At 38.7% G+C, this 22,349-nt stretch overlaps 1 long non-coding RNA gene across 3 annotated transcripts in view; it reads right to left on the minus strand.

The window, feature by feature from the left end:
* The window catches only part of LOC117079225, a 134,373-nt gene that overhangs the window by 75,878 nt on the left and 36,146 nt on the right, over positions 1–22,349 (minus strand). For all 3 annotated transcript variants that reach the window (XR_004435324.1, XR_004435322.1, XR_004435323.1), the window contains exon 3: positions 2,909–2,942. This is a non-coding gene — a long non-coding RNA (uncharacterized LOC117079225). The remainder of the gene's footprint in view (positions 1–2,908; positions 2,943–22,349) is intronic.

Consider the following 22,349-nt stretch of genomic DNA (forward strand, 5'->3'; position numbering starts at 1 on the left):
TTGTACCTCTTGTGATTCCATTTCTTTTAATGGCCATCAAGGGGCAGTGTTTTGCACTCAAACTAGAGCAGGGGACAAACGTAAAAGAAGGTGCCTTATAGGTTATAACTTTGTAAGGATCATAGAAGGACACACACTTGTAAACTACGAGAAATTTGGGCTTTAAGCCAAGTTTATGTGATCACTAAGGACAGGAAAATACTAACACGATATCTGGGTAACACATATAGTCAACATCTCCTCAGCCTTACTTTGTAATATCCAGTCAATTTGTCCAACCCCAATATCCTAAATAACATAAAATAGTAAATACGGTTTCCAGATTAATAATGTTAAGATGATATTCTCTGAAGTCCTTTTGCTTACTATTATTCTATATACAGGACCACAGTCTTTATGATGTAGAAAACTGTGAAAACATTTTTACATATAATCTGACATGGTCCATATTTTTCTTTCATTTGTCAACTTAACCAGAACACCCATGCTGATCTTTTTGAAAATTTGGTTAGAAGATCTGGCTATTTAATTTGACACTTTGACATTTTCTAGTACATCTTTGTTTAGAAAGCCGAATTTTAAGTATTAAGTCAATACATGCTTTAACAAGTGGGATACCCTGAAAGTGCTATATTCATCATGTTGAATAAGTTTCAATTTTTTCAAAAATTATAGAGACACAAAAAGAAACACCCTATAGGCATCAAAAAGAAAAAAAAAAACCTCAATGCCACAATTGTATTCTAACGGCTGAAGGCATTTAAATCACCTACATTTTGGAAACATTCACACCTAGCAGCAAATACTTGGTTTTTATAACTCTCAGACTTTGTCTTGTTCTTTTAAATAAGATTCTACAGATAGATATTTCTACCCATTGTCATTCTAGGGGAACAGTTTGTTTCTTGATAAAGTAAGGGCCTTGGAAGGGAAAAATATAATAAAATGAAAAGAGCACCAAACTAAGAATTAAAAGGTCCATATTATTGTCCTTGTTCTGCCACAGGTATGATGAATAATCTCGGACAATATACTCTTTAGTCTTAATTTTTAATATTTTTTTAGCCTCTTCTGCTTTTGGCTTCCTGATAGCATTATAGTTGAACAAAATTTTCTGGAGCTAATAAACAAAAAAGGGATGGAGTCATGAATCATAGAAGTGGATAATTTCTAAAGTGTTTTCTATTTCTCAAATCATACCAAACTATAGTAACAAGCAAAGTCCTTGATCATGTGAAAATCGATGTTATCCAGAGCACTTATGAAAGTAACATAAATATTACTATTTTACAACATAATATTAAAACCCTCCTGTTACACTGGACTTTTAGTTCCTCCAATATAAGAGGTATGAGAGAGTGAAGGTGGGTGCAAATGTGCATAAATTTGTTCCTCTGTTGGTGAGAACATGCTGGTAATTCCCAGCTAATGGCTCCTCTTCCTTCCTCTAGTTTGTGATAAGTGACTTTGGATAGCACACTTCTATGAACTTCAGTTTCTCCCTTCGGTTGACTAGATGACATGAGAAAACACATTTGAAAGAGGCTAACACTCATTCTAAGTACTCAGTAAGAGTGTATTTCTGTAGGAAAATAAGAAAAGATTTGTTTTCTTAATATTTGAGGTTGGATAGCAATATAATTTTCAGTGGTCAAAAAGGTAACCTTTATAGAAGAACCAAGTATGTGAGGGTAAACAGAGTTACCAAAATATCAGTCAAGGACATCCAAGAATAGAGGCATAAGGATACACTACGTATAAAGAATGGCGAAGTGCTCTATTGTGAGATGGCTACATGGTGTGTTGTCGGGGTGGCAGCAAGAAGAAAAGCTCATTGATCCAGAGACCTTTTCCATAATCCATAGGATAGTGTTTCAGTTTTATCTTAGAGACTTGCACTCTCCGATATAGTAGCCACCAGCCACATACGATTGTTGACCACTGGAAATGTGGCTAATGTGACTGAGAAATTAGATGTTTTCTTTTATTTAAATTAATTTAAATATTCAAGCTGAAGCGATGTACACTTGTATTGAACACAAATTTATTTGGGGACAGAATTCCATTTCACTTTAATTGCTGAAAATTTGGCATCCTAGTTGAGATGTATAAAGCATAAAATACACTTTAAAGGCTTTATACAAATAATATGAAGTATTAATAATTCTTGAAGTGATTGCATGTTGGTATAATATTTTGTATATATGGGGTTTAATAAACTATAGTATTGATCCCTTAGCATTATATGCAAAATATTGTGAATATAAGTATGTATGCAATTGTGTTCATTTTTCTAATGACATGTGTCAAGGCTTTTATCACATTATAAAAGGAGGTAAATGACACTCTCTGGGGGAAAAAAAAGACTAAAGTCATTGATCTATGATCTATGTAGACTGAGAAGACCTGGATAAATAGAGAAAAAAACTGAACACACAACCTTGGAGAAGGTTCACATTTATATGAGAAAAGAATAATTAAGTAGAAGTAGACTAACCCTCAAAATGTAATTAAAAATAAATGACAGTTTTTCATAGGCTTTTAATGATTTGAAAAACTTGGAAAGAGTGTTTGCTAGCTGGAATACTTTATTGTTTGTAAGGATGGTTCCCATGAAAATATTTTTTGATCATGCTCTTTTTTGAATATCTAAGATATAGTATCTACTAGGGTATCTGTATCTAGAAGTAAGATCTCCATTTTTAAATACCATTTCCTGCCCTGGAGCTGGAAAGTGTCTAGCTAGAACATCTGTGAGATAATCAGCAACTACTCACCAGCTATCTCAATGGCCCCGTGTCCTGGAAGTTGAAGCCGGTCATTTCAAAACAATGTGGAGACTGAGTTGTACCCCCATGGGCAGCTGAGAATTTAAATGGATTTCAGATGCAAAGGTAGTATCACTTACCACTGAAGACTTCTAACAGGAACAAGCTTCAGACCTGGGAAAATTCAAAATAACAGAACAGATGTAATCATAACAAGCCGAGCCACAGTCTTGTAACTATAGCCCCAGAAAACTATGGATCAAAATGGATTCACATATGGACTCATTGTAATGCACTCTTGAATAAATCAGTGAAGACCAGAAAGAAGGCAAAAATTTTAATGAATATGTCTTTTCCCAACATGTTTGCTCAAGCTTAAAACTCCAAAGGGCCTCTCTGCCATTGCATAGGTTGATGACAAATTTTTGCCATTATATAAACAGACTGGCAGTCTATAGAAGGAACACAGGGAGAATGAAAATGAGATTGAAGTTCAGAAGACTTTCGTCTAGAAGTCTGTTCTAAGACCATTAGATGTGTCCTCTTAGAACTTCACTTTTTCATCTTCCATTGAAAAGATTGTACTAACGGACATTGAATTCCTTTCTTTTCCTGACTTTCAATGGTTTTATATCAAGGTATCATTAATAAAAGAAAAATTGACATCGTGCATGGCTTAGGTTTTTGCTTAACTAGCTTAAATGTAAGCACTCTATTCAATATTATATTCAGCTCAAGGATTATAGATAAATGATTTGTATTTAAACTCAATCCATTTATTTTTATTCTCAATTGGTGTCCAAAATTGAATTTCTCAACACTTATGCAAATCATAGCAAAAACAAATAACTGAATGTGGGTTTTTTGCAAATATTTCTGCATCAGATAATCGTAAAAATTTGGTTAAAATATTCACTTTTTCCACATGTTCGTATTTTATTTTCAAATAAGACAGAATATATACACACATACATATATATTTAAAATTCACCTTCTATGCTTTCAGACAAGCTTTCTACAAATGTTGATTTTCTACAAATTATTTCCATTTGTGTAATCTAAGTCACAAAATGCACACTGCTGGTAGGAGTAACTCTATTATTATTCCCATATATATGAAACACACTAGACAAAGCATTACACATATTTCATTCTCACAACTAATACATATTATTTCATTCATTTAACATAAGAGAAAATTTAAATATTAAGTAAGTAGCTCAAGGTAAAATAGCAGATAAGTTGCATAACCAGGAGTAGAACAAAGGTTAACCTTACTCCCACTTCTCATGATGTTTTCATTTCACAACTCCTCTTCTCCTACTTTACTGACTGTTTTCCTCATCCATTAAACATTGCACATGATCCGGCTTTAACTCCAGAGGTTGGATAAAAGATCATTCCAAGATCTTCGAACAAGTCTGCATCTCTTTACTGAATTATGTAAGTATTCACTTTTGTAGAAAAAAATTTATGTTTATTGGCATTTGAAATTTTCCATTTTTTACCTAACCAAGAAATTTGAGAAGCAAACTGGAGAATTTGGAGTCTCCCAATGAGCACTTTTACCATAATAGTGACCAAAATTCTTTAACATCTATTAGAATCTTCTCAGTGACAGAAGATCAACAGTTTAAAAGTAATTCATTCCTGTAAGATGAATTTCTAGCTTTTTAGAAGCTACACCTATGGAATGAGTAAGAATATACATTTATCATTCCAAAGTCTTAATTTTATTCTAATCTTCTCATTGAAATTTCAGAATAATATATTCAGACACTAACTAACATCTCTTTATAAGCTTAGATGGTTCAGAAGCAATTAAAATCCACTATATTTCAAAGTATTGCCATCCTCTCCTTCCCCACACCCGCTCTTCTTCAATGTTTTCTATCTTAGGAAATGTTTCCTTTCTTAGCAAATGATACCATCATCCACTCAGTTTCTCAAACAAAATCAACAAGATTTGAGTTTCTTGGGAGGGTTAGATAAGAAATAAAAATGTCCTTTGATTCTTTCTTCTTTCATTCTCACTAACACTGTCATCTCATTGTTAGTTTTCTCCAATTGTCTTTTAATTGATTTTTTCAAGCTTTTGAAAAATTGTTGAGCATATAAATAAACGTGCACCAAATAAATTGAAAACTGAAGCCAGAGGTCTATGTGGCCAGGTTATAACCTCATTTCATGGTTGCACAATCACCTTCAATGAGATCATGAGAGGTTTGTCTCCAAGTGGGATTCTAGGTAATAATAAATGCTTAGAACTAGTAAACTGAGCAGAGATTCAAGAAGCAAGACTGTTTCATGTGGATAGAATGAGGCTCCCAGAGACCTTGGACAATACAGAAAAAGACTAGAAGCCTTCAAGAAAAAAACATTGATTTCCTTTTTAAAAGTTAGTGAAACTTTGATTATGTTAATAATAACAACAACAAATGTTATCTACCAATTGTTATATTCCTAATTTGTGAATAGGGGCAAATTATTTAGATTTAAATTATATTATTTTTGTATCTGCATAATTAAAGTTTCTAACTCTACCACAACAACTTGCTTTCAGATTGCTGATAATGTGATAAAAATAAACTATGTTTTTAAGCCCCATGGTATAATTTTTTATTCTTTGCCTGCAAATTAACCCATAAGCAATATAGCTGCATGGGTCCCTTTATTTTCTCCTGTGTGAAATTGTTTTCTTCTCATCTAAAGCATACTAACTTATTAGATACAAATTTCAATGTCATACTATTATTTAGTCTGCCATAATGTAAATATGACATCACAGAAGTCATCTGTTATAACAATACCCATTAGTACTGATTCTCCATTTGGTTGGTAGGCTACTTATTACTGCCCCAGTATCAGAGTTTATTACTGGTCTGTTCAGGGATTCAGTTTCCTCTTGGTTCAGACTTAGGAGAGTGTATGTGAAACAGCAAAAATGGCAGCCTGCCCCTCCTGGGAATTCTGTCCAAGGGAGGTCCAGGCCTGTTGCTGGACTGAACATACATGTAGGTGGCTAAAGACCCCAGTCGGGAAGTCTCTCCCTAATTCCATTCCTCCCGGGAGAGGATGGAATTAGGGACCTGTTTTCTTCCCAGGAGAAGAGGAATGGAATTAGGGACCTGTTTAAAAAAGAAGTCTGGCCATGTTTTTATAAAGCACCTGTGCTGTGATGGGGGTCCGCTTCAGACCCCAGTCACCTCGGACATGCCAAAGCCCAAAGACTGGAATGGGTAAGGCACCCAAACAGCAAAGATGACAAGCCACCCTTCCCTCCATGACCTCCATCCCAGGAGGCCTGAAACCACTGTTAGCCGGGGAACACTGGTGGAGGTAGCCAGAGAACCCGATTGGGAGGCTCCACCCAGTGATGAGAAACAGGATTGGGCACCCACTTAAAGAAGCAGCCTAACCATGCTTTTACAGGTTATAATGCTAAAAATAACGCTAGGTAAGGAAGCTACAGAAGGTTTCTTAGGGATTTTCTAAATTTCATTTCATGCATTTCCTCACTTAATCTTCAAGCCACTGTGCTGTGCTGGGGATCCACTCCCACCCCCAATCGGCTTGGGCTCTCCTAAGCCCGAAGACTGGAATAGGTAAGTTGCCCAAACCTCCCTCTGGGAGCTCTGTCTCAGGGAATTTTCAAATCTCTGTCAGCCAGAGAATACCAGTGGGGTTGGCTGGAGGTCCTGGCAGAGACTGAGTATAATCCAACCTGTATTTTCAGTGCCTGCATTATCTGGCACTTAATGTGTTTCTAGTAAATACAGAGTCGATGCTTAAAGAATACATAAATAAATATTTATTTGATTTGATTCCCGTATCTACGAATGTTCTCACCTAGAGTCAAGGCAGTTATTTTTCTAAATAGAATAATAATTTTTGGTGCTAATAGCTCCTTATCTTTAACACATACAGCAGGACCTGGATTAACCAGATTATTTTTAATGTCTGCTATTTCCTCTATTCAAAGTTAATGCTAGAGTTGACAATTTTCTTACTTCCAGTAAAATAATGCATATTTTAAAATCCTATAAATGTAGAGCTCAATCAAGAAGAACTCATAGTACAAATGTAAACGCAGTAGTTAACTCTCTAATATGTATTTCCCTTTTTATTGAAGAGACGCCTACACCTGCCACTTTACTAACTTACAGAAATGTTATTTAGATGTTATTTAGAAAATAGGTGTGAAGAATTCTGTGAAAGGTGGTATACAACTACAAAGTGTCATTATAATAGTCAAGCTGGTATTTTGATTCTTGTGTCTCTAGAAATTGTTTCTCTTACAACAAATTCTTGAATAATTTTCAGAAGGTTGCTGCACGAGTCATTCTTCACATATCAGATCTAATGGCCCATATGTTACTTAGGAAGCATTAGCACCTTCCTACGGAAATACTCACTAACACATGATGCAAACTTCTGTAGCATTAGTTTGCAGGTGCAAAATTTGTTATAATATAAAGACATATGAGCTTCAGTTTTTAAAGCATTTAAATTCACTTTTCAGTTGTAATCATTTTTAAAAAATTATTTTTTCCATACATGGGAGGGGAAAATGCTCTTTCACACTTTCAGGCAACGTAACACAAAAAATTAATTTAATTTCACCTTTGAATGTAAAAAGAACTTGAAAAACATATAATTCTTAAACGCAGGTGATAACACCAGGATTCCAATAATCCCATACTCAGTTCTTAGAACAGCTGCATTTATAGCTGCCCCTCTATGTATCAAAAAACTAAGACCACTCAAGGAAAGATATTTTACACAGGAACACTGAAACTGGTAAATATAATGCTAAAAATAACGCTAGGTAAGGAAGCTACAGAAGGTTTCTTAGGGATTTTCTAAATTTCATTTCATGCATTTCCTCACTTAATCTTCAAGGCAACCCTACAGTGTGGAGGCTCCTATCCTTCCTGTTTCCTTTTTTCTTTTTTTTGAGACGGAGTCTCGCTCTGTCGCCCAGGCTGGAGTGCAGTGGCCGGATCTCAGCTCACTGCAAGCTCCGCCTCCCAGGTTCACGCCATTCTCCTGCCTCAGCCTCCCGAGTAGCTGGGACTACAGGCGCCCGCCACCTCGCCCGGCTAGTTTTTTGTATTTTTTAGTAGAGACGGGGTTTCACCGTGTTAGCCAGGATGGTCTCGATTTCCTGACCTCGTGATCCGCCCGTCTCGGCCTCCCAAAGTGCTAGGATTACAGGCTTGAGCCACCGCGCCCGGCTCCTTCCTGTTTCCTATTCAAAGAAACCAAACTTAAGAAAGTTATAGCTAGGACAAACTCATACAACTGGCATTTGGAAAAGGTGAGATTCGTCTACCACTGACAGAGCAAAACTTGGGGCAATCTGCACTACCGCTTGCCAGCATTTTAAAAAGTCATCGATGCTGAATTCTTCAACTTGTAGAATAAGAAGTGTAAATCTTGGAGAACCTGTTCCTCAGTTATTATATACTTTTTAAAAATAATATTAAATAAATTACTGTAAGGGACATTTTAATCCTGGAAAGGAAGTACTGTAAGACATGGAATTCAGGTCACTGTCGTAATTCACAAATTGCCAGCAGAGAAAAGCCTTCTCTTGTGATTGTGCAGGTATCATAACTCATAACCCAAACATCAAGAGGCAAATCTGTATGTGTTTGTAGTTCAATACTAATATTCCTATGGGTTACAACCTTCATTCACAATACCCACTAGCACTGATTCTCCATTTACTTCATCTGAGACTTGTACGTAGAAATCAAAGCCAAAGAGCTAACAGCTTATTTACAGAAGAAGCAACAGTTGGAAGGTATTGGTGACTTTTGTTTTAGCTGGTTTTTACTCTATGAAAAATATGTGTTCAATTCAGGAAGGAATATATAATGATTATATAAATACATAATCATTCATTCAGCAAGTATTTACTGAGAACCTACTATGTAACAGACACCACTGCTGGGTATAGAGCTGACAAAGTCTTTGCTTCCATGGAGCTAAATATTCTAGTTATCTAATTAAAAGTATGTGATTCTAATTTTTAAATACATAATTGTCTAATAGCAACAGGCAGCAAACAAACTGGCAAATATACTGTCAAGTACCAAAAGGTGGATGTGTGGTAATGTGGGTAGCATTTACCATAGAGATGAGAAAAGGCCTCTCATATAAAGTGACCTTTAAAAGATACCTAAAAGAAAACAGGGAGTGAGTCATGCTGACATAAAGAAAAGGTCCCAGAACAAATAGCAAGTGCCAGAGCTTTGACATGCAAGCTGACTTGGTATCTTCATAAGACACAAAGGAGTTTGATGTAGCTGGAATGGAGTTAGGTGAGTTGGAGAAAATGGGGGAAGAAGGGTAGCCTGATAGGAGACTAAGTATTAAAGATAGTGTTGAGAAGGGTGAGGTACAGATCTTGTAGAGAGCATAAGAAAGCTTTTAAGTATTTCTTCAGAGGGATTTGGGAAACCATCAGTGAATTTTGGCTAGACGATAGAATTGATGATGTGCTTTAAAATAATCACTCTGAAAACAAGGTTACAAATAGTTTGTAGGGCAGCAAAGGTAGAAACAAAGAGAAGAGTTAAGAAGCAGTTGCAATGATACCACTAAGAAATGTCAGGGACTTAGATGCAAGAAGTCATGGTAGAAGGGGGGGTGTATTCTGATAGTGCATGTAACAGACATCATGACAGATTGGATGTGAGATGTGACAAAAGGAATCTAAGATGACTGACATGAGTCACTAAAGAATGAATTTGTCCTATTCTGAAATGGGACAGATTAGGAGATGAGCAGGTAGGAGAGGAAGATAAATTTAGAGTTTGGCCTTGAACCTATTCATTTGTGATGCTTATTAGATATTCAAGTAGTGATGATTATACAAGTTTGCATTGCAGGTGAGCAGTCCATGTTAGAGATATAAAATTTGGCTGTAAAATAATTAAAGGCCATAGGTGTGAACAAGATCACTTAAAAAGTGCATATAGATGTGGGATGTAAAGGTCCAAAGAATGAGCTGTGGGGGATTCATTATTTAAAGAACATAAGACTGAAAAAGAAAATCAGGTAAGGCATAGAAGAACCAGGTAATAGGAGCCCTGGAGGTCATGTGAAGAAAGTGTTGAAAGAAGGACAAGATAAGCTATGGCAAATGCATCTGATAAGCTTATTTACATGAAGACTGAGAAATGATCATTAAATATGACATTATCTAGTCACTAGTGATTGGTCTATGGCAATTTTAGTTCAGAGGCTAGAAATAAATTTGGATTAGAATGAATTCAGGAAAGATTTGAAGGAGACTTGCTGCCAATGGCAAGTGTAAACACAACATGGTGACTATATTTTTCTAACAAAAATTCAGGATATATGGTATCATACATCATCTGTTAGAAGTCAGAACATTTAAACTTAATACTGTTCTAGCAAACCCAAGATCTACACTGGTATGTTACAATGCAATTGTATTTACATTCGACTTTCCTTTCATAGAGAAAGCCCAGTAACTTAATCTTCACAAATTCTCAGTTCCTAAAGATAGCTTGTCACAGCAGGCATCCATGGTGGATTGATAAATATCTGTTAAAAGCTTTAGTCCTTGTATGATTTAGTAGGATGTTTCCTGAAGCATAAGGCCAAATACTATTTCTAAATTTAAAATATCCTCCATATGATGTTTATGCAAGTGTGCTTACTACCACATTTTCTCTCCATGAATAATGCATGTCCTATGCAACCCGAGTCACAAATAAGAAAAATGCTGTACATCTAATAATCCATATTAAATACAAGAATAAAAATGCTTTTCTGGATAACTTAATCCTTGAAATAAAAGGAGTTACTGGGTTACTTCTATACAGAAAAGAAAATAAAGTCAAATAATCTTCTCCTTTTCTCTCTTATATTTTTTATTGCCATTAATTTCCATAACTGTTCAAATAAATGAATTCTACTTTAAAGCCACAGGGCAAAACTAGATAATGAATGGGTCATTCTAGACCAACATGAAACAGCCAAAGTAGTGGAAAGTATATATACTTGGAATCAAAAAATGCAAATATGATTGCTACACATATCTCTGACACTTTCTTATTTCAAACAAGTCAAGCAAGCTCTATCCTGTCTAGATCATACAAACATTATCTTATTAAAATTTAAATTCAAAAGGAAAATGCAATTGTGGCTATCAAGCTGCAGGATTACTTGTGACTGATTATTTTAATGGATTGACTAACTTGTCAGCTAGAGCTTAATAATGCATGCCAGCTATTAATTAGGTAGTCATTGTCCCCACTGTCTCTAGTAGAGTAAGCTCTGGCTTCAGCTGTCAGGACATTGGGAATTGAATTTTAGCTCCAAGGTGTACCAGTTAAATGACATTTTGTTGGTGATATGATTTTGGATCTTAGTTATATTATCTATAAATTAATAGCATCACAGTTGTTGTGCTTATGTGTTAGAGAAAGACAGATTGAAAGAGACAAAAGTGAGATAATGTATGCTCTAATCAGTGTATCCTCAGACAATCATTTCCTCTTTTTTGTCTTCAACTTCTTCCTCTTTTCTGCTCAAATTAACCTCAATCCCTCTCTCGGCTGTACGTCCTTCTCCGTCTTTTGTTTCCTCCCCATTAGAGCCAATTTTTTAAGAGTTGTCTACACATTCATATGCTTGTGCTCTCTCCCTCTTCCTTTCCGTCTTTCAGTCCTCACTTTAGATAAAACATTTTGCAGAAAGTCTTCCTAGTCTGTTCAACCAGTACCTACAATTAATCTCCATCCACAAAAATGTATTACTAATACCCCCAAAATCATATTTTTTCTTAAATTCCCATTTCTCAGGTTTATAACTTGAACAAGAGGAAACAGTATATATCCTCTTGCTTAAGCTATAAACTTTGGAAAATAATCTTCACACCTGCTCTTCTCCAACTCACTGCAATTAATTCATCACCAGATGCTGTTGATTCTACCTCTATGCACTTCCAAACACTTCTGCCTATGGCAGTTACATCAAATTACCTCCTCCATCATTTATTGTCTGAATTCCCCCAATGGCCTCCTAACTGGGCTCCTTGCAAGCATATTTGCTGAAAGTAATACTTCTAAATGTAGTCTCCCTCTTTCTTAAGAACCTTCAGACCAGATGCAATGGTACACACCTGTTGACCGCACTACTGAAGAGGCTGCGCTAGAAGGACTGCTTGAGCCAAGGAGTTTGAGGTCAGCCTGGTCAACATAGTGAGATCCCAGTCTCCAAACGAAAAGATTTTTCAGTAGTTCCCTATTTCCCATTTCTCTATTTCCTTAGAAAAGTGTCTAAAATTCTTTAGATTAATTTGATTTTAAAAGTCAATGTAAATCTAGATAGTGCTAATTTGTCCACTGTGGTCCCTTGTTACTCTCCCCTATAAGATATACACCACTGATTTTGAATTATTGCCCTCCCCCTTTTTGTACATGTACCATGTCCCTTCATCTCTAGGCTTTCACATTTGATTATCTCCTCTGGCAATCTCTCATGACCCCAAAGGTTTGAACAAGTGGACACATCATGAAATCTCATTTAGTACTTGTAACAGTCTGTTCTACTGCTAATGAAGACATACTTCAGACTGGGTACTTTATAAAGAAAGAAAATTTAATTGACTCACAGTTCAGCATGCCTGGGGAGGCCTCACAATCACGGTGGAAGGCAAAGGAGGAGCAAAGTTACGTCTTACATGGCAACTGGCAAAGGGAGTTTGTGCAGGGAACCTCCCATTTATAAAACCATCAGATATCATAAGACTTATTCACTACCACAAGAACAGTATGGGGGAAACCACCCCCATTATTCAACTATCTCCCCCTGGCCCTGCTCTTGACACATGGGGATTATTACAATTCAAGGTGAGATTTGTTTGGTGACACAGCCAAACCATATCATTATGCCCCTGGTCCCTCACAAATCTTGTGTCCTCACATTTGAAAGCCAAACATGCCTTCCCAAAAGTCCCCTGAAGTCTTAACTCATTTCAGCACTAACTCAAAAGTCCACAGTCCAAAGTCTCATCTGAGACAAGTCCCTTCCATTTATGTGCCTGTAAAATCAAAAGCAAGTTAGTTACTTCCTACATACAATGGGAATACAGGTGTTGGGTAAATACAGCCATTCCAAATGGGAGACACTGGCCAAAACAAAGGGGCTACAGGCCCCACACAAGTCTGAAATCCAGTGGGGCAGTCAAATCTTAAAACTCTAAAATGTTCTCCTTTGACTCCATGCCTCACAACCAGGTCATGCTAATGCAAGAGGCAGGTTCCCATGGTCTTGGGCAGCTCCACTCCTGTGCTTTTCAATTGTACAGCCTCCTTCCTGGCTGTTGTCACGGGCTGGCATTGAGTGTCTGTGGCTTTTCAAGGTGCATAATGTAAGCTGTTGGTAGATCTACCGTGCTGGGGTCTGGAGGACAGTGGACCTCTTCTCACAGCTCCACTACATAGTGCCCCAGTGGGGACTTTGTGTGGGGGCTCGAACCCCACATTTCCCTTCTGCACTACCCTAGCAGAGGTTCTCTATGAGGGCCCCACCACTGCAGCACATCTCTGCCTGGACATCCAGGCATTTCTATACATCCTCTGAAATCTAGGTGGAGGTTCTCAAATCTGAATTCCTAACTTCTGTGCACCCGCAAGCTCGACACGACATGGAAGGTGCCAAGGCTTGAGGCTTGCAACCTCTGAAGCCATGGCCCAAGTTGTACCTTGGCCCCCTTTAGCCACTGCTGGAGCGGCTGGGATGCAGGGCACGAAGTCCCTAGCCTGCACAGAGCAGGGGGACTCTGGGCCCGGCCCACAAAACTATTTTTCCTCCTACGCCTCCTGGTTTGTGATAGGAGGGGTTGCTGTGAAGTACTCTAACATACCCTGGAGACATTTTCCCCATTGTCTTGGCAATTAACATTTAGCTCCTCATTACTTATTCAAATTTCTGCAGCCAGTTTGAGGTTTGAATTTCTCCTCAGAACATGAGTTTTTCTTTTCTATCACAACATCAAGCTGCAAATTTTCTTTTTTTTTTTTTTTTTTTTTTTTTTTGAGACGGAGTCTGGCTCTGTCGCCCAGGCTGGAGTGCGGTGGCCGGATCTCAGCTCACTGCAAGCTCCGCCTCCCGGGTTCACGCCATTCTCCTGCCTCAGCCTCCCGAGTAGCTGGGACTACAGGCGCCCGCCTTGTCGCCCGGCTAGTTTTTTGTATTCTTTAGTAGAGACGGGGTTTCACCGTATTAGCCAGGGTGGTCTCGATCTCCTGACCTTGTGATCCGCCCATCTCGGCCTCCCAAAGTGCTGGGATTACAGGCTTGAGCCACCGCGCCTGGCCTCAAGCTGCAAATTTTCTGAAATGTTATGTGCTGCTTCCTTTTAAACATAAGTTCCGATTCCACACCATGTCTTTTGAATTCATAAAGCTGAACGCTTTTAACAATATCCAAGTCACCTGTTGAATGCTTTGCTGCTTGGAAATTTCTTCTGCCAGATGCCCTAAATCATCTCTCTCAAGTTCAAAGTTTCACAAATCTCTAGGTGAGGGGAAAAATGCCACAAGTCTCTTTGCAAAAACACAGCAAGAGTCATCTTTGCCCCAGTTCCCAACAAGTTCCTCATCTCCATCTGAGACCACCTCAGCTTGGACTTTATTGTCCATATCACTATTAGTCTTTTGGTCAAAGCCATTCAACAAGTCTAGAAGGTTCCAAACTTTTCCACATCTTCCTGTTTTCTTGTGAGCCCTCCAAACTGTTCCAACCTCTACCTGTTTTCCAGCTCTAAAGTCACTTCCACATTTTTGGGTATCTTTTCAGCAGCACCTCACTTCTGGCATTAATTTACTATATTAGTCCATTCTCATGCTGCTAATAAAGACATACTTGAGACTGAGTTTAATTGAGTCACAGTTCCACATGGCTCAAGAGGCCTCACAATAATGGCAGAAGGTGAATGAGGAGCAAAGTCTTACTTTACTTGATGGCAGGCAAAGAGAGCTTATGCAGGGTAACTCCCCTTTATGAAACCATCAGATCTCATGAAACATATTCACTATCACAAGAACAGTATGGGGGAAGCCACCCCCATGATTCAATTATCTCCATCTGGCCTTGCCCTTGACATTTGGGTATTATTAAAATTCAAGGGCCAGGTGCAGTGGCTCACAACTGTAATCCCAGCACTTGAGAGGCTGAGGTAAGTGAATCACAAGGTCAGGAGTTTGAGACCAACCTGGCCAACATGGTGAAACTCTGTCTCTACTAAAGATAAAAAAAAAATTAGCTGGGCATGGTGGCACACACCTGTAATCCCAGCTACTCAGGAGGCCAAGGCAGGATAACTGCTTGAACCTGGGAGGCAGAGGTTGCAGTGAGCTGAGGTCCTGCAATTGCACTCCAGCTTGGGCTACAGGGCAAAACTCCATCTCAAAAAAAAAAAAAAAAAATTCAATGTGGGGACACAGCCACATCATATCAGTACTTCTCCCAGTGAAGCACTTTTTCAAATCATATTGATATAATTGATATTGATATGCCATATCATTATAATATTGATATATTGATATGCCATATCATTACAATCTGACGTCCACATAAATACATCTGTTGAGCTTAGGTTGAATATCTCAGAATTTTCTTAGTGTTTGGCACTTAGTGACTAATTGATTAAAAAATCTGATAAAGAATTGTGCAGGCCGGGCGCGGTGGCTCAAGCCTGTAATCCCAGCACTTTGGGAGGCCGAGACGGGCGGATCACGAGGTTAGGAGATCGAGACCATCCTGGCTAACACGGTGAAACCCCGTCTCTACTAAAAATACAAAAAAGTAGCCGGGCGAGGTGGCGGGCGCCTGTAGTCCCAGCTACTCGGGAGGCTGAGGCAGGAGAATGGCGTAAACCCGGGAGGCGGAGCTTGCAGTGAGCTGAGATCTGGCCACTGCACCCCAGCCTGGGCGACAGAGCAAGACTCCGTCTCAAAAAAAAAAAAAAAAAAAAAAAAAGAATTGTGCAAACTGTTAACCATTATATAATTGAAAAGAATATTATCTAATTGAAATTCTTATAAAACACAGGTATAAACAACTTAAATTTCTTATAACTGTTGCCACATGACTGAATTTATCATTTACATTTATGTTTTAGAGAGAGCAACTGTTTACTTGCTCCATAAAAAACTATAACCCAAAGAAACTTTTTTCAGTTTTATCTGTTGAAACTATAATTATACTGCCGTTTTATGTAACAACCATTTACATTTCAAAACATATGAAGAAGGGTATTTATTAGATAAATCCAAAAATACAGGTAAATCTTGGTTTTTTGTAATGGATAATATAATGGAGGGCTTCTATTAAGTTTAATGCAAATATTTTTTAATTCAATAGTAGTTCATATAAATGAAAGAATCATAATTTTCAGAAATCCTCAGGCGATTTAAGTGAATAATTTGTCAACAAACGAGCCACAATTTCAGTTTAGTGAAAAGAGTTTCTCTGGCTGGGTACAATGGCTCACACCTGTAATTCCAGCACTTTGGGAGGCCGAGGTGGGAAGACTCATCTGAGGTCAGGAGTTCAAGACCAACCTGGCCCACATGGTGAAACCGCATCTCTACTAAAACTACAAAAATTAGCCAGGCATAATGGCTCATGCCTGTAATTGCAGCTACTCGTGAGGCTGAGGCGTGAGAATTGCTTGAACCCAGGAGGCGTAGTTTGCAGTAAGGTGAGATTGTGCCATTGCACTCCAGTCTGGACGACAGAGTAAGACTCTATCTCAAAAAAAAAAAAGAATACAGTTTCTCCAGTTTGTTTGCTCAAAGAGATTCAGGTCTACATTAAAAAAAAATAATAATGATTTGTTTGATAGTAGAGAATAAGCATCACTATAATTAGCTGTTATAGAAATCTAAAACATGTAACAAAATATGTCATCTAATAAATTGCTACTAGCTACTAAAAACTCTCCTAGAAGCCTTTAAAATGTTATAGTTTTTCATAAAATCCTTTCTTCTTAGGGAGCTATTTAGATTGTGCTCATATAACTTGGCTAAAAACTACTCATTTGGATTTTGGAATACCCCACAGTTCTACAATGGATATTTAATTTAACCATTGCCTCGTCAAATGGATTTTTCTCCTGAAGCTATCAAAAAGACATAACTGAAAACATATGTTATAAACAAATTACCTAAATGGTAGTGTTTCCTTTATCAATTATTGAATAACAAATCAAACCAAAATGTAGTGGGTTCAAACAACAAAAATGTGTTATTGCTCATGATTCTTGTGAGTTGACTGGAACAAGCTGCATGGTCCTTTTGTAACTGAAGTCACATTTGGGACTGCAATAAACTAGGAACTCAGCTGTGACCAGAGTATCCAAGCAGGCCCTCATCCTCCATTGTCTCAGACTCTCACATGGCCTTCTCACCACTGAATAGCATAGCCCAAGATTCTTTACAGCATAACATTTGACGCCAAGCAACAAACCCCAGTAGTCAAGTGCTTTATCAAGCCTTTGCTTGTGTCATGCTCGCTAATGTCCTGTTTGCCAAAGCAAGTCACATGGCAAAGTCCAAAGCCAGCATGAACAAGAACTACTCAAAGCCTTAGAAACCAGAAGGAATGGCCACTGGGGGCCACCAGGGTAAGACTACTATAGACAATTTATGTTTGTATATTTCTGTTGCCTGATCATTTATTAAAAGTAAAATCCTGACTCAGCATCAGCTTCCATGCAAATATAACTTTAACCAAAACAGCCTTGAGGTTAGGCACAGTGGCTCCCACCTGAAATCCCAACTTTTGGAGGCTGAGACAGGAAGACTGCTTGAGGCCAGGAGTCTGCAACAAGCCTGGGCAACAAAGCAAGACTCTGTCTCTACAAAATATTTGAAAAATTAGTAGGGTGTGATCGTGCACACTTGTAGTCCTAGGTACTCAAAAGGTTGAGGCAGGAGGATGACTTGAGCCCAGGAGTAGATGGCTGCAGTGAGCTATGACTGCATTACTGCCCTCCAACCTAGGCTACAGAGTGAGATTCTCTCTCTCTCTCAAAAATGGGCAATCTTTCTTAAGTTGCAACTTAAATATTAGAAACTTTGAAGTCTCCATTTATACATGTGCATTGCTGTTGTTATTTTTGTTGTTGTTGTTGTTGTTGACAGGCTCTTACTCTGTTGTCCAGGCTGGAGTGCAGTGGTACAATCATGGCTCACTGCAACCTTAACCTCCTGGGCTCAAGCAATCCTCCCACTTCAGCTTCCCCAGTAACTGGGACTACAAGTGCATGCCATCACACTTCTAAAATTTTTTTTGGAGAGACGTCTCACTATTTTGCTCAGACTGGTCTAAAACTCCTGGGCTGAAGGAATCCTCCTGCCTTGGCATCCCAAACTGCTGGGATTACAGGTGTGAGCCACCACATTCAGCCTGGGCGTTCTTTTATGTTGATTTGCATTTACTTTTTTATGAAGTCCTGAAGATTCATATATAATATCATCTGTATACTTGAACTCTATTCTAAAATTAGAAATTTTAAGTGTTTGCATTGTTTTCATTTTGATGCATAAGTTTATGTATAATGTTTCTTAATATTGGCTCAGATTTTTTTTTTTAAGTTTAACATTTGTCTCTATTATAGAAGTCGCAGAAGCATATTGCCAACTTTGAAGACACTTGCTATTTCTGGAGTCATGGCTTTATAATGCAACATTTCCAAGTCTTGTTAAACAACTAGACTGGGGTTGTATCAATCAGAATACTTTCCATTCATTCAGCAGTGCTATCTTCTTGAAACTCAAGAGTTGGAAACCAGGGACTATACCAGCTGAGTTGATTCTCTTCTATAATTGCAACAGTTCCTGGAATTATAGAAAGTTTTCCCATATAAATAAGAAGAGATTAGAGTACTTTGTTTCAAAACAAATATTATATACACCTGTTCTCTTACACTTTCTTGTTACCTTTTCCTCACACCTTTTTAAAATGAATTATTTAATTTCATTAAATAGTGAAATTTAGAGTAGGAAAGGGTTCTAAAAGTCAGTTACCTGACTTCTTTTTCGTCTCTTTAATTCCCATAACCTCATGCCAAATACTTCATCTTCCAAAATGGGTTTTGATATATGAGAGAGGTTTGCTACCTCAAAGGCAGCTATTTTTTTTTTTTTTTTTCCGAGATGGAGTCTCACTCTGTCACCCAGGCTGGAGTGCAATGGCACGATCTCAGATCACTGCAACCTCTGCCTCCCGGGTTCAAGTGATTCTCCTACCTCAGCCTCCTGAGTAGGTGGGATTACAGGTGCCCGCCACTACGTCCAGGTAATTTTTGTGTTTTTAGTGGAGATGGGGTTTTACCATGTTGACCAGGCTGATCTCAGACCCCTGATCTCAGTTGATCTGCCCGCCTCAGCCTCCCAAAGTGCTGGGATTACAGGCACGAGCCACCATGCCCAATCAAAGGCAGCCATTTTTTAATAGCTTTGCCTTTTTGAAAGTTCTTTCTTATGATGAGACAAAAATCTCTCTCTACATAATTGCTACATATGAATTGGAATTTCTATTCTGGGGCCACATAAAACAAGTCTAATCCAGTATTTCTGGTTTCTGTGTTTAGCACTACGTCCCCACTGCCTAGACCAGTAGTTATTTAGATTGTGCTCATATAACCTGGCTAAAACCTACTCATCTGGGTTTTAGAAGGCCCCATAGTTCTACAATGGATATTTAATTCAACCATTGCCTCATCAAATGGATTTTTCTTCTGAAGCTATCAAAAGACATAATAAACAAATGTTATAAATACATCACCTAAATGGTAGTGTTTCTTTTATCTCTTGTTGGATGACAAAACCAAAATGTAGTGCATTGAAATAGAGGAAATACTCAACAAATACTTGGTTAGAGAGAGAGAGAGAACAATTATTGAATGCTTACAATATGCTAAACATTGTATTAACTTCCTTAGACATTGTACATTATCTCATTTGAAGGCATTTATCAAATTTCTGCCTCCCTATGTACAATTACCACTCTTCCTCTTCAGGACCAAATATCCACAGATCATCCAAGAGTTCCCCAATGTGACCTGGTTGTTATGGAGTGAATTGTATACTCACAAAATTCATATGTTGAAGTCCTAACTCTTGTATCTCAGAATGTGACCATATCTGGAGATAGTGTCTTTACAAAGCTAGTCTTGTTCAAATAAGTATTTAGGGTGGGCCCCAATCCTCATAAAACAGAAAATGCAGACAGAGGAGACAGATGACGAAAAGGTGATGTGAAGAAACACAGGGAGAAGATGGCCATCTACAAGCCAAAGAGAGAGGCCTGGAAAAGATCCCTCCCTCATCGCCTCAGAAGGAACCAACATCTTGATTTTGGACTTCCAGTCCCCAGAACTATGAGACAATAAATTTCTGTTGTTTAAACCAGCCAATCTGTGGTACTTTGTTACAGTAGCCCTGGAAAAGTAACTTTGTCTTCTCATGATTTTCCTGCACAGTCTTAAAAATACCAATGACAATAGCTACCATTTTATTCAGTATGCCAACTATAAATATTATTATCCCCTTTAAAACTTAAAAAAATTGACAGACCAGCCAAGATGGCTGAATAAGAACAGCTCCAGGCTACAGCTCCCAGTGTGAGCAACACAGAAGATGGGTGATTTCTGCATTTCCAACTGAGGTACTGGGTTCATCTCACTGGGGCATGTCGGAAAGTGGGTGCAGGACAGTGGGTGCAGCCCACCAAGTGAGAGCTGAAGCAGGGCGAGGCAACGCCTCACCTGAGAAGCACAAGGAGTAAGGGAATTCCCCTTCCTAGCCAAGGGAAACCATGACACACAGCACCTGGAAAATTGGGTCACTCCCACCCTAATACTGCCCTTTTCCAAGGGTCTTAGCAAACATCACACCAGGGAATTATATTCCGTGCCTGGCTCGGAGGGTCCCATGCCCACGAAGCCTCCCTCATTGCTAGCACAGCAGTCTGAGATCTAACTGCAAGGCAGCAGCAAGGTTGGGTGAGGGGCCCCAACATTGCTGAGGACTGAGTAGGCAAACAAAGTGGCCAGGAAGCTGGAACTGGGTGGAGCCCACCACAGCTCAAGGAGGCCTACCTGCCTCTGTAGACTTCACCTCTGGGGACAGGGCATAACCAAACAAAAGGCAGCAGAAACCTCTGCAGATTTAAATGTCCCTGTCTGACAGCTTTCAAGAGAGTAGTGGTTCTCCCAGCACGTAGTTTGCGATCTGAGAATGGACAGACTGCCTCCTGAAGTGGGTCCCTGACCCCACGAGTACCCTAACTGGGAGGCACCCCCCAGTGGGGGCAGATTGACACCCCACACGGTTGGGTACCCCTCTGAGACGAAGCTTCCAGAGGAACAATCAGGCAGCAACATTTGCTGTTCAGCAATATTCACTCTTCTGTAGCCTCCACTGCTGATACCCAGGCAAACAGGGTCTGGAGTGAACCTCCAGCAAACTCCAACAGACCTTCAGCTGAGGGTCCTGACTGTTAGAAGGAAAACTATCAAACAGAAAGGACATCCACACCAAAACCCCATCTGTATGTCACCATCATCAAAGAACAAAGGTAGATAAAACAACAAAGATGGGGGAAAACACAGCAGAAAAGCTGAAAATTCTAAAAATCAGAGCGCCTTCCCTCCACCAAAGGAACGCAGCTCCTCGCCAGCAACGGAACAAAGCTGGACAGAGAATGACTTTGATGAGTTGAGAGAAGAAGGTTTCAGATGATCAAACTTCTCCGAGCTAAAGGAGGAAGTTCAAACCCATCACAAAGAAGCTGGAAACCTTGAAATAAGATTAGACAAATGGCTAATGAGAATAATCAATGTAGAAAAGTCCTTAAATGACCTGACAGAGCTGAAAACCATGGCATGAGAACTACGTGACAAATGCACAAGCTTCCGTAACTGATTTGATCAACTGGAAGAAAGGGTATCAGTGACTGAAGATCAAATGAATGAAATGAAGTGAGAAGAAAAGCTTAGAGAAAAAAGAGTAAAAAGAAAGGAACAAAGCCTCCAAGAAATACGGGACTATGTGAAAAGACCAAATCTACGTCTGATTGGTGTACCCGAAAGTGACAGGGAGAATGGAACCAAGTTGGAAAACACTCTGCAGGATATCATCCAGGAGAACTTTCCCAAACTAGTAAGGCAGGCCAACATTCAAATTGAGGAAATACAGAGAACGCCACAAAGATACTCCTCGAGAAGAGCAACTCTAAGACACATAATTGTCAGATCCACCAAAGTTGAAATGAAAGAAAAAATGTTACCCACAAAGGGAAGTCCATCAGACTAACAGCATATCTCTCAGCAGAAACTCTATAAGCCAGAAGAGAGTAGAGACCAATATTTAACATTCTTAAACAAAAGAATTTTCAACCCAGAATTTCATATCCAGCCAAACTAAGTTTTATAAGTGAAGGAGAAATAAAATCATTTACAGACAAGCAAATGCTGATTTTATCACCACCAGGCCTGCCCTACAAGAGCTCCTGAAGGAAGCACTA

Source organism: Trachypithecus francoisi, unplaced genomic scaffold (genome assembly GCF_009764315.1).
Source record: "Trachypithecus francoisi isolate TF-2019V2 unplaced genomic scaffold, Tfra_2.0 Lachesis_group7, whole genome shotgun sequence".
NCBI classification, from domain to species: Eukaryota; Metazoa; Chordata; class Mammalia; order Primates; family Cercopithecidae; genus Trachypithecus; species Trachypithecus francoisi.